The sequence below is a fragment of the Castor canadensis genome, chromosome X (assembly GCF_047511655.1).
Source record: "Castor canadensis chromosome X, mCasCan1.hap1v2, whole genome shotgun sequence".
Lineage (NCBI taxonomy): Eukaryota > Metazoa > Chordata > Mammalia > Rodentia > Castoridae > Castor > Castor canadensis.
The window spans coordinates 60,538,520-60,549,007 of record NC_133405.1 but is presented as its reverse complement, the minus strand read 5'-3'; the positions used below and the strand labels follow the sequence as shown (position 1 = coordinate 60,549,007).

At 37.1% G+C, this 10,488-nt stretch overlaps 1 pseudogene; it reads right to left on the bottom strand.

Annotated features, from left to right (window-relative positions):
- Positions 1-1,499: 1,499 nt before the first annotated feature.
- Positions 1,500-3,706, bottom strand: LOC109675217 (C-terminal-binding protein 2 pseudogene; annotated as a pseudogene).
- Positions 3,707-10,488: the final 6,782 nt, after the last annotated feature.

The following is a 10,488-nucleotide window of genomic DNA, read 5'->3' as shown; positions in this document are numbered from 1 at the left end:
ATGATCATTTCCAAAGGACTGTTTGAGCAATCAAGATCTAATTAAACAAAACCCAGGCGTACCATGGATCCAGACCTGCTGCCTTTTTCTATTTTTGACTCTTAGCATTTGTCAAGTCTGGAACACAGTGAACTTAAGTAAAACACAGCTATGTGTAGATGGTTGGGGCCTGTTTTTGGTGCATCTTTCTTCGTCTGTTTGGTAATGGTTAATGAAGATAATGCTAAACTATGTTTCTGTTTCCTGGAATGATAGGTCAGTAACTGTGTCTGCCAGGTATCTTTCTTTTTAATGTAATTTTCGTGGCACAGTTGGCATGGGGTCACAACCTGAAAATAAGTGAGGCCAGGCAGACTGATGCTATAAGACACTTTTTTTTAAATAAGAAGGATAAGGATGGGTGGGACTTTATTACTAATATGAATGGTTTAATGCTATTTTAAAAGGAAGATCCATTAAATGAACTTAAAGTTCTCAATCTATAGAAATGGCTGTTAATTATTTTGTTTGTTTGTTTTTGGGCAATACTTCATTTGTAGCTACTTTAATAGGTTATTGGCCATCGCCCATCCCCCTACCGCCACCCCCCCCCAATTCTAAAAGTTGACCAGCTTTGTTTCCGGAATTGATTTTGCTCTAATTATTTCATTTTAAGGAGACCATAATTTGAGAATGGTGGACTTGTGTAAGGGCTTGGTTTTTCAGTTAAACACTGTGTCACAGTGAGGTAATTGTCAGCATTCTCAAGTCTGGCTAGATAGAAGCTTGGAGTAACAAGTTGGAAATTGGCTAAGTGACAACGCAGTTGCCTTTAAACATCTCAAGTGGAGAACTTTTACATGGTGAGATGTACTTGAATTTCAGAACTTAAAAGAAATTTTAATTACTTTTTATTGAAAACTGCACTGAACGCTAAATGTCCACCTTTACAATAAACAAATACAGTAACGATAACTCACACTAAAACAAAACATATTTCTGATAGCCATTATTTTGTGTTTGGGACAGTTTAAAGTTTTTCTTTTGTCACAAAAACAGGAATGTACCTATATAAAGGCTCGAAATAGGCCATCTTTTTAAACAAAAAGGCAATGATTCACAAAAGACTATGAGTAGAACATGTAACTAGTTGATACAAATCTAATAGGATTTGTTAAAATCAGTCGCATCTAATAACACATCTGAAGTGTTCTTGTATAAAATATCACGTGAAGAAAAGAATTTATCAATGTCTAAAAAAGTGGATTTGTTCATAGACAATCTGACAAGTTACCATAAAAAGTGTTTCCTGAGACATAAGGAAATGCAACATTATTTTTCTTGAACCCTTACAGTTTAAGACTTTTCCACTCAATAAAATAGCTGAGGATCTGAAACTGAGAAAATATATTTGAGTACAAACAGCTTGTGAAACTTAATACTTTTTTCTTTCTTTCTTTTTTTTGCATCATCAGAGGGCATTACGGAACTTACACCCAACTTGCCTGCTCAGAACGCGTGCAGATGTCTAACACAGGCAAACAGTTTTCTCCCCATTTCGCAGTAATTTAATCTTCCTATTAGCAAAAAGAGGTAACGAGCCCCTATCGACCAAAGGGACTAGAGTCATAAGATGTGGATTTCCTCTCAATATTTCTTTATTTTGGTGTTTGGAACTCTTGATGCAACATTCTAGAGCAAGTTGCTCAGGACCTGCTGTGCCCAAGGAACTGATAAAGGAAAAAAGCTCTATTTATTCTTTGTGATTTGATGCACAGATGAAAAACTTAATACACAATAACAGAAGTTGGTCGTTAATAAATCACTCCTAGTCTTTCAGCGCTTCTGTAAGCAGATGACACCTTCAGTTTTCTAGCTTTTGTAGCTTTAACACTGCAACATCAATGATGCATATGTTCAGAATCAGTTAAAAAGACTTTCATAATCCTTTTCTCTTAGTTCATCCAATTTTCCACGTCTCTTGTCTTGGTCCCAAGATTATCTGAATGATTACCTTTCAGCATTCTCTGCTATTGCTCGTTGGGGTGCTCTCGATTGTCCCCATGTTTCGTGGGCTGGTTGGGAGAGGGAGCTTGGGAAGGGTGTGCCACCGTAGGGAGGTTGTGAGTTACCAGGATGCCTCCGGGGATGATACCTTCCATGGCTGCAGGAAGTGCTCCTGGAGCCACGCCTACGATGCCTGGTGGATACCTGTATGTGGCACCATTGAGCTCCGGATGAATTGCTTGCTGGTCTATTACTGACCAAGGAGCGGATGTGACAAAGAATTCCTTGTTGACACAGTTTCTTAAGCTTTCTGGGATGCGACCTGTGATTGCTCGGCGGATCTCCGTGGCAGCTGCCTCCCTCATCTCTAGGGATGCTTGCTCACTGTACCAGGACGTGTGCGGGGTACAGATGAGATTCGGTGCATCTTTCAGTGGACCCTGAGCAAAGCTAAAGGGCTCCGATTTATGCACGTCAAGGGCTGCCCCTCGTATCCTGCCCTCTTTGAAGGCCTGGGCTAAGGCTTTCTCATCCACCAGGCCACCGCGGGCTGCATTCACGAGGAATGCCCCTTGCCTCATCTGCTTAATAGTAAAGTCGAGGTGGTGGTTATGTTCATTGAGATTGCAGTGCAAGGATACACAGTCGCTCTGATAAAGCAAGTCCTGCAGGGTATAGACCCTCTGTACACCCAAAGACCGCTCTATCCCATCTTGCAAGTAGGGGTCATAAAATATGACGCTGAATCCAAAGGCCTTGGCTCGAACAGCAACAGCCTGCCCCGTGCGACCAAAGCCAATGAGGCCCAGTGTCTCCCCACGGATTCGGGCTGCTCCTGAGGCCACCTCTCTGATCTGTTCCACGCTCTGTACCCGTGTGCCTTCCCGCAGAGCCTGGTAGAGCCATGTGTTCCGCCAGTACAGATTGAGGGTGTGGCAGATGGTGGAATCAGCCGTTCCTTCCACAGCTGCAGATGGGATGTTGCAGACAGCGATCCCAAGCTCGCCGGCAGCCTTGATGTCGACATTGTCGTAGCCACTGCCGATGCGCACAATCACTCTCAGTGCCTTGAACTTCTCCATGTCTTCCCTGGTAAGGGTGATGGTGTGGTACATCATGGCGCCCACGGCTTCGTTTAACACCTTCTCGTGGATTTCCTGAGTGGACTGTGCATCGCAGAAGGCCACGGTAGCCAGGTCCTTCAGGATGGGCATCTCCACGGTGCAGTCTCTGCCATCCAGCAGTGCCACCAGGGGGCGGAGGTGCAGGGGGCCGTTCATGATCTGGGGGCGGATACCTTCACAAATTCTGTCCAATCGCTGTCGCTTGACTTTGTGCTTATCCACAAGGGCCATTCTTTATCGAACTTTGCAACTCTCTGATTCAAAAGGCAAAGCAGTCCTCTAAGAACTTAGGGGAACTCGCAGGAATCTGCGTGCATTAAGCCACTATGAACCCAATATAAATGTGTCCACAAACTATAGTTCACACAGTGGGTTGTCCGTCTTTTTATGGGGACACAGGTTCATCGGTTCACAACCATGTAAGGTGATGAAACCCTCGTCCTAGGCCGCCGGCGTCCACGGCGAAGGGCGCCCACCCGGGAGGCGGCGGCGGCGGCGGCAGTGGCTGTGCGGCCCCCCCTCAGCGCGGCATGACTCCCGGCTCGGTCCCTCGCTCCTCGGGCCGCCGCCGGCTCCTCCGGGCCGCTCCCGAGCCACCTTAAAATGACACACGCACACAGGGACACACACACCGCATCATTTCTTTTGTCCTAATGCAAAGTAATTTATTCCTTTCAAATAGTGCTGATCTCTTTAACAACCACACCTTCATTTTCTGTAACTTTAAAAGTGTTCATATTTAAGGCTAAATTTCATGTTTTTCAAATCTTTCTGCTGTGCTTTTTTGCTCTTGATTTCCACTGTAAACCTGGCTAAAACAGAGGACAATATCCATGCCATGGCCCAAATGCTATATTGTCTTGATATTTCCTCCACCAAATTATTATATTACTTTTAAATTCACTTTTACTTAGTCTCAGACACAGACAAAATGTAGGCAAATTCTTTGCCAACATGTAACATCAATGACCTCTACTTTAATTCCCAATAGAGTCCTCATTCCCATCTGTAACCCCGTGAGCATAGCTTTTACTATTTACATTCCTGTTGATGCTCTGATCTTCTGAGCTTCCACCAGAATTATGCATTAAGCTCTGCTGATAGAATCTTAGGGTTTTGTAGGCTGATTGTCCAAACTCTTCTAAATTCTTCTTATAAACCAATTCTAAAGGCTTAAGAATCACATGGTCAGGTTTAATCATAGCAATGTCTTCATTCTGGTACCAATTTTCTCTATTAGTTGCTTTTGTATGGCTATGAACAAAATACCTGAACAGCTAAAGGAGAAAAGATTTATTCTTGGCCTGTGCTGAGGCAAAGCATTATGGCAGTGGAAGCATGTGGCAGAGGCAACTGACCTCATGACAGATGGTTGGGAGAGAGGGAGAGAGGGAGAGAGGGAGAGAGGGAGAGAGGGAGAGAGAGAGAGAGAATGCCTGGGGTAAAATCAACCCATGAAGACATGCCCCTAGTGACATACTTCTCCCATCAGGCCCCATCTCCTAAAGTCTCTAGAACTTCTCAAAGTAGCTCTACCAGCTGGTGACCAAGCCTTTAACTCATACTTTTTTGGGGAAACTTCATATCGAAACCATAACATGCTCAATTTTCCCCCAAGGAATCACAGAGGATGATCATTAGTTAGAAGACATGAAGTATAGGTAAGGGGAATTCCATTGTCTCATTGCCAAGAAGCACTGAATAAAATACTCCAATTGTTTTATAGATCACTCAAAACAGAGGTGATATTATCAGAGATGCTTGCAAAGTGCTCCAGCCTGCCCCCCAGATAAGAATACCTTTGATCACATATACCTTTGATCCTATCCAAGTGGATAGGAATTCAGATATGTACATGAAGATGGCTGGCCTATGACTTGACTGAAACCTTGACTAAAACTCTCTCAAAAGGAATGCAATGTGCTTCAAGTCTGGTATGTAGGAAGCATGTTTCCCCTATGAGTCCAGCCAGGCACTGGAATGAAGCCTTAGTTATATACCTATGTATATATGATACACATATATATGTATACATGTGCATAGCTACATATATGGAGATTACATATGTATGCATATACATATACAATCATAACTTTATGGGAAAACCATCATATATTTGATCCAGTGTCAAACAAACTGGCATAATGAAGCCCATGACTGTTATAACATATGTCTGCACTGATCAAATTTACCTTGTGTAAGTTATGTGTTCCTTCTTTGGCCTACTATCACTTTTACATAGCTCATACTCAGTATTTACATTAATGTTTTAAATATATGGATTATTATGAGATCCAGAAAATGCATAAATAAATCTTCACAAGCTAAAAAGTGGTTCTGAGCTTTGTGCTAGGTCTTGATTTTTTTGTTTTTTTTCTTACTGTGGCAACTAATTAGGACAATGCAAATGGATACCGGGTTATCCTGACAGATGGACAGAACATAGTCACAAGGAATTTAGGAGCAGATCATGCTTAGAAACCCAGTTAAATTAGCAGTACAAATCAGAAAACAGTTGTCAGTAGATAGACTTTCCAATCTCTCAGACTCTAAATTTGTTTTAAATCATTATCCAGGATGATCAAAACAGTCTTGAGTGTTGAGTACTGAGTTTGTTCAGCACAGCCAGCTGGTGTAAGTAACCTAATTGGTCACAGAAAGGATGTGCTTGCCCTATGTTTTCCAGCATTTCTTTTGACCTTGTTTTTAGCCATCCTACTCACATTGACATTGAATACCTGTTTGAGGATCACTCCCTGTCTTGGAATGTAAGTGTTGCTAGGAGTATTGGTCGAATATTGGTGGATGCACTGAGGTATTTTTTCTCTCCTCTTTTGTTTTTTAAGCCTTAGGCTCTAAGCTACATCTCTGATGATCAACTCCTATTTGCTAAGATTAAGGAGAGCTCACATATAATATTGATCTGATTGCTCATGAAAGTCTGTGAAGCATATTTGCAATCCTGTGGTTAAATAAAAAAGAAATCAGAAGACAGTACTGTTGTCTTTGTTCTGAGTGATTATACAAAATTGCAGATAAATACTGTTTTTATATTTTTTAAAAAGTGTAAGTTAAGGCCAAATCAATATAACTAAATGTTTCAATTAAGAGTGTTAGTTATCCTAAAGGGATGATCTGCATGAATTTATTTTTAATTTCTCCTTGAAATACAATATATTTATATATAAAAATATATATTAATATATATTTTACATATAGAAGATAAAATTATTTCCCCTGTATTCATTTATGTACATTTTACAGTACTTTTCTGTATTATCTACTCTGTCCTTAACTCTAAATTAAACCATGAAAATCTGACTTCATAAAAATGTCTATTTAATCCTATCATAGAAATTTATATGGGAGTAAGCCCCTATGAACTATGGTTTCTCATTAACTGGCATGACATTGCAAAAGTACATGTTTCAAATATACAATTCTTTGAAATGCATTAACAGATCTTTTAGTAGTTTTATTGTCATATGAAATTGACTTTCATCTGTAACATATTAACATCTTTCAAATTGTAATATGCAAATGAAATTCAAATACCTGGCAAATTTATGAGGTATATTTTATAGACTTTTTTCATTTTATGTTGCCATTTTGTTTCCTTTCTAAGTCTGTTAAATATAGATCATATGACTCAAACATTAAAAAATAGTAATAATGATATTAATTTTAAGTGGAGCTATGTTTCTTTGTTTATAAGGAGTTGCTAGTCTATCCAGACTAATTATACATCCAAATATTATAAAAGTCAATTACTAGGTAACATGAGTTTTTTAAAGAATACCATTCATGAGTTCCATTATATTTAACCCATGTGTACACAAATTGTTGACAAAAATTATAAAATTGTAGTCTTTTGAAATCAGACTATTGATGAGATTGTTCAAAATATTATTTTGTTAAACAACATTTGTATTTCAATGCATTTGCTTAAGTCTTGAAAGGTATGCCAATTTCTAGTTAATATGACAAATCAAACAAACCCTTCTAAACATTACAATAAAAGAATAAAAATGTTTTCTGTTACATGAACAAAGAAAATAGGAAAGAAAACAGCAAGCAATAATACTGTACACATGTTGACAACTTTTGGTAGATGGAATGTAGCTAGATGAATGGTAACTGACTCAGCCTGGTAAAGAAAGCTGAGTTCTTTGTGCCATAGGGAAGACTTGTGTTGCTGTGCTCTGTTGATTAGTAATATTGGTTACTCAGAGAAGGTATTTCTACATATTGCTTTATTCTTATTTGGATTTGGCTGAAATCTTATATTTATATAATCGTAAATGTTATTTCATAACTATTTTTACTATTAATCTCAACTAATAATCTTATTTTATTCATTTTAAAAAGGGAATAGTTAATAGTTAATCCAGTTTCTTATTTACCCAGTGTTTTCAGGTTCTTGTCACTGTCAGAATTCAGCCAGAAGACAAAGTAAGGAATTTCAAAGAAAGTTGCAATAATAGAGTGAAAATAAACGTGAGGGAAGAGTGCTGTTTTTTTCAAGAAAGATTCATGCTTTGCAGATTCTTCGTGGAATTTATACTAATTTTAAGGGATGAGTTACCTAGGACATTTTTTGACTAGAGTGACTTGGTAAGTAATATGTCATTTCTGTGTTATATCCAGGTTCAGCTTAGAAGGTCAGTCATGTTGTCCACATTTGAAACTATTTTTCTTTTAACAGAGCCCAATTTGATAGTGGTTGATCCCATATCTAGATGTTCTATGGTTTATAGACTTTAAGTTACTACTTTCTTGCATTTGATCTTATTTTTCTTTAAATTCTTCCCTTGTACCCCTTCCTGCTCCCTATTTCATTTTGGCAAATGAGATCAAGTATACTTTATATACTTGTATGAAAATAGAACAATGAAGTATGTTGAAGTTGTTTTAAGAGGAGGGGGAGGAGGATGAGGGACTATGATGAAGAGGGTGAATCTAATCAAGGTACATTGTAAGCACATAAGGAGATGTCACAATGAAGTCCCCCTGTACAACTAATATATGGTAATAAAAATGTTTTTTAAAGAAGAATGAAATAGAGGCAGGTGTAATGGCACAGAACTATAATCACAGTACTTGGGGGACTGAGACATAAAGATCAATTGCTTTAGCCAGCCTTGACTACATAACAAGACTCTGTTTGAAAACAAAACTAACGGAAACCAAACCAAACAAAACAAAAAAGCAAATAGAATAAATTCCTGTCATTTGAAACTGCACAGATGAAACTGGAATACTGCTAAGTGAAGTCAAGCACAGAAAGACAAATATTACATGCTCTCACTTACATGAGAAATTAAAAAAAAAAGGTGAGCTCATTGACGTATAAAGTAAAGTGGTATTTATAAGAGGCCTAGGAGCTGGAGTAAGAAAAGAGGAGACATTTTTCAAAGAGTACAAACTTTCAGTTTGATAAGAGATATAAGTTTTAGTAATCTATTACACAGTGTGGTGATGATAATTAATAATGAATTATATATATACATTAAAATTTCTAAATGAGTAAATTTTAGATGCTTTACTCACAAAACTAAGTAGATGAGGTAGTGGATTTATTAATTAGCTGGATTGAATCTTTCTACAATATAAATATATACAATTATTAGTTGACAATTAAAAAAAGAGATACTTCACAGATGTAATATATTTCAATATTGTTGATCTCTTATCATTCTCCTTTCCTTTCCCTCCTCCCCTGAGTTCCACAGAGTAGTTCCACTATTACAAACATGTTCTACATATAAGGTTGTATACGATCACATTCATGTAAATCTATTTGGAATTGTCACAATGAATCTCCCCTGTTCAATGAATATATCCTAATAAAAATGCAGAAAAAGAGGAAATCCTTAAGTTGTTTACAAACTCCACTATGATAAAGGTAAAACTTAACAGGTTTAAAGGGACCTGTGTAGTTTATACTTTAGCTTTTCTTCGAGCACTACTTCAGCACTATCTTTCCAAAAGCATTTTTAGTTTTTTGAATGTACCCTTGCACTCTCTTCAAATAGAACCTTTACCTTTAATACTAGCTAATTTGACATTTCCTCACATATCTACCAGTTCCCCAATCCCCACTTATAAATATCTTTTCAACTTTCTTAGCCTGAATATAACTGTCGTATAAATTTCCCAAGATGGTCTTTCAAATTTACTCTCAAATCCATTCCTACCTCTCAAGTTTAGGTTAAATTAGTTTACTCTAGGTTCTGATTGTATCATATTTATTAAAACCATTTTTGTCAATTTTTAATAAGATATCTATTAGCATGATTAATTTTGGTTTATCCCTCCTGATTATAAACTCATTAGGGTAACAACTATGTCCTTTGTTTACTGAAGCCTAACACCTAGCACAATGCTTGATAGTGGGATCTTATTAAACTTGTCAAAAAAATTAATTAAGTAATGAATCAATATGTTTTGGAGGAGGAATTTATATCTCATAAACAGGTAGCTTGAGATTAATTAAAAATCCTCCTAGGATAGGCCTCCAAATCTTCTCATTAGTAATTAATGCTTTCAGACTTCTCAGTGTGATAATAATATAACCTAAAATAGAATTTCTATCTAATAAATCATAAAGAAAATTTATGTTTAGAGTTAATTACAATAGTAAGTATGGTGAACACCAGATTAATAATTGAAATTCTGTTTCTGCCACAAACTATCTGCATGATTATTAGCAGATCAATTTACTTCTCTGTGCCTTAGTTTATAGTTCTATGAATTTTAAGTGTTGAAATAGATGATCTTTGTGAACTTTTCCAACTTGAATACTTAAATATATAGGACGTTTTAATTTATCAATCAGTTATCATTTAAAATAGGCATAATGTTAAATATTTGGAGATGATGTCTAATGTACTAAAATAAACCCCTACATATCATACTGTATTAATTTTTTCCTCTAATACAATATACTGGGAGAATTTTACTTCTACTAAGGATGCAAAATGTTGGAAGGTTTCTCTGCTCTACAGAAAACAGGAAAAGCCTTAAGTAGCACGGAATCATAATTTTTCTTTAGTCCATCAAAGAGCTAAGACAACTAATCTGAAATCTTAAGAAAGATATGTCTAAGTAAAAAAAAAAGGCTAGGGAGACACAAGTACTGAATCATTTTCAGCAAAGCACAAGGTGAAGACATGCCAGGAGCTATATAAATAACTAAGAAGAATTGTACTAAAATTTTTAACATTGTCAAAAGCTGAGTTGGCTTAACATGAGACTGCATAACCCATGATATCTGCAGACATAAGCTATTCCCAGTAAGTTTATACTTTATTTTTAAAAGGAAAGTGATGAACCAAAGAAAGACTTCCATGTGTACATCTGAAGGAAAGACGTATCA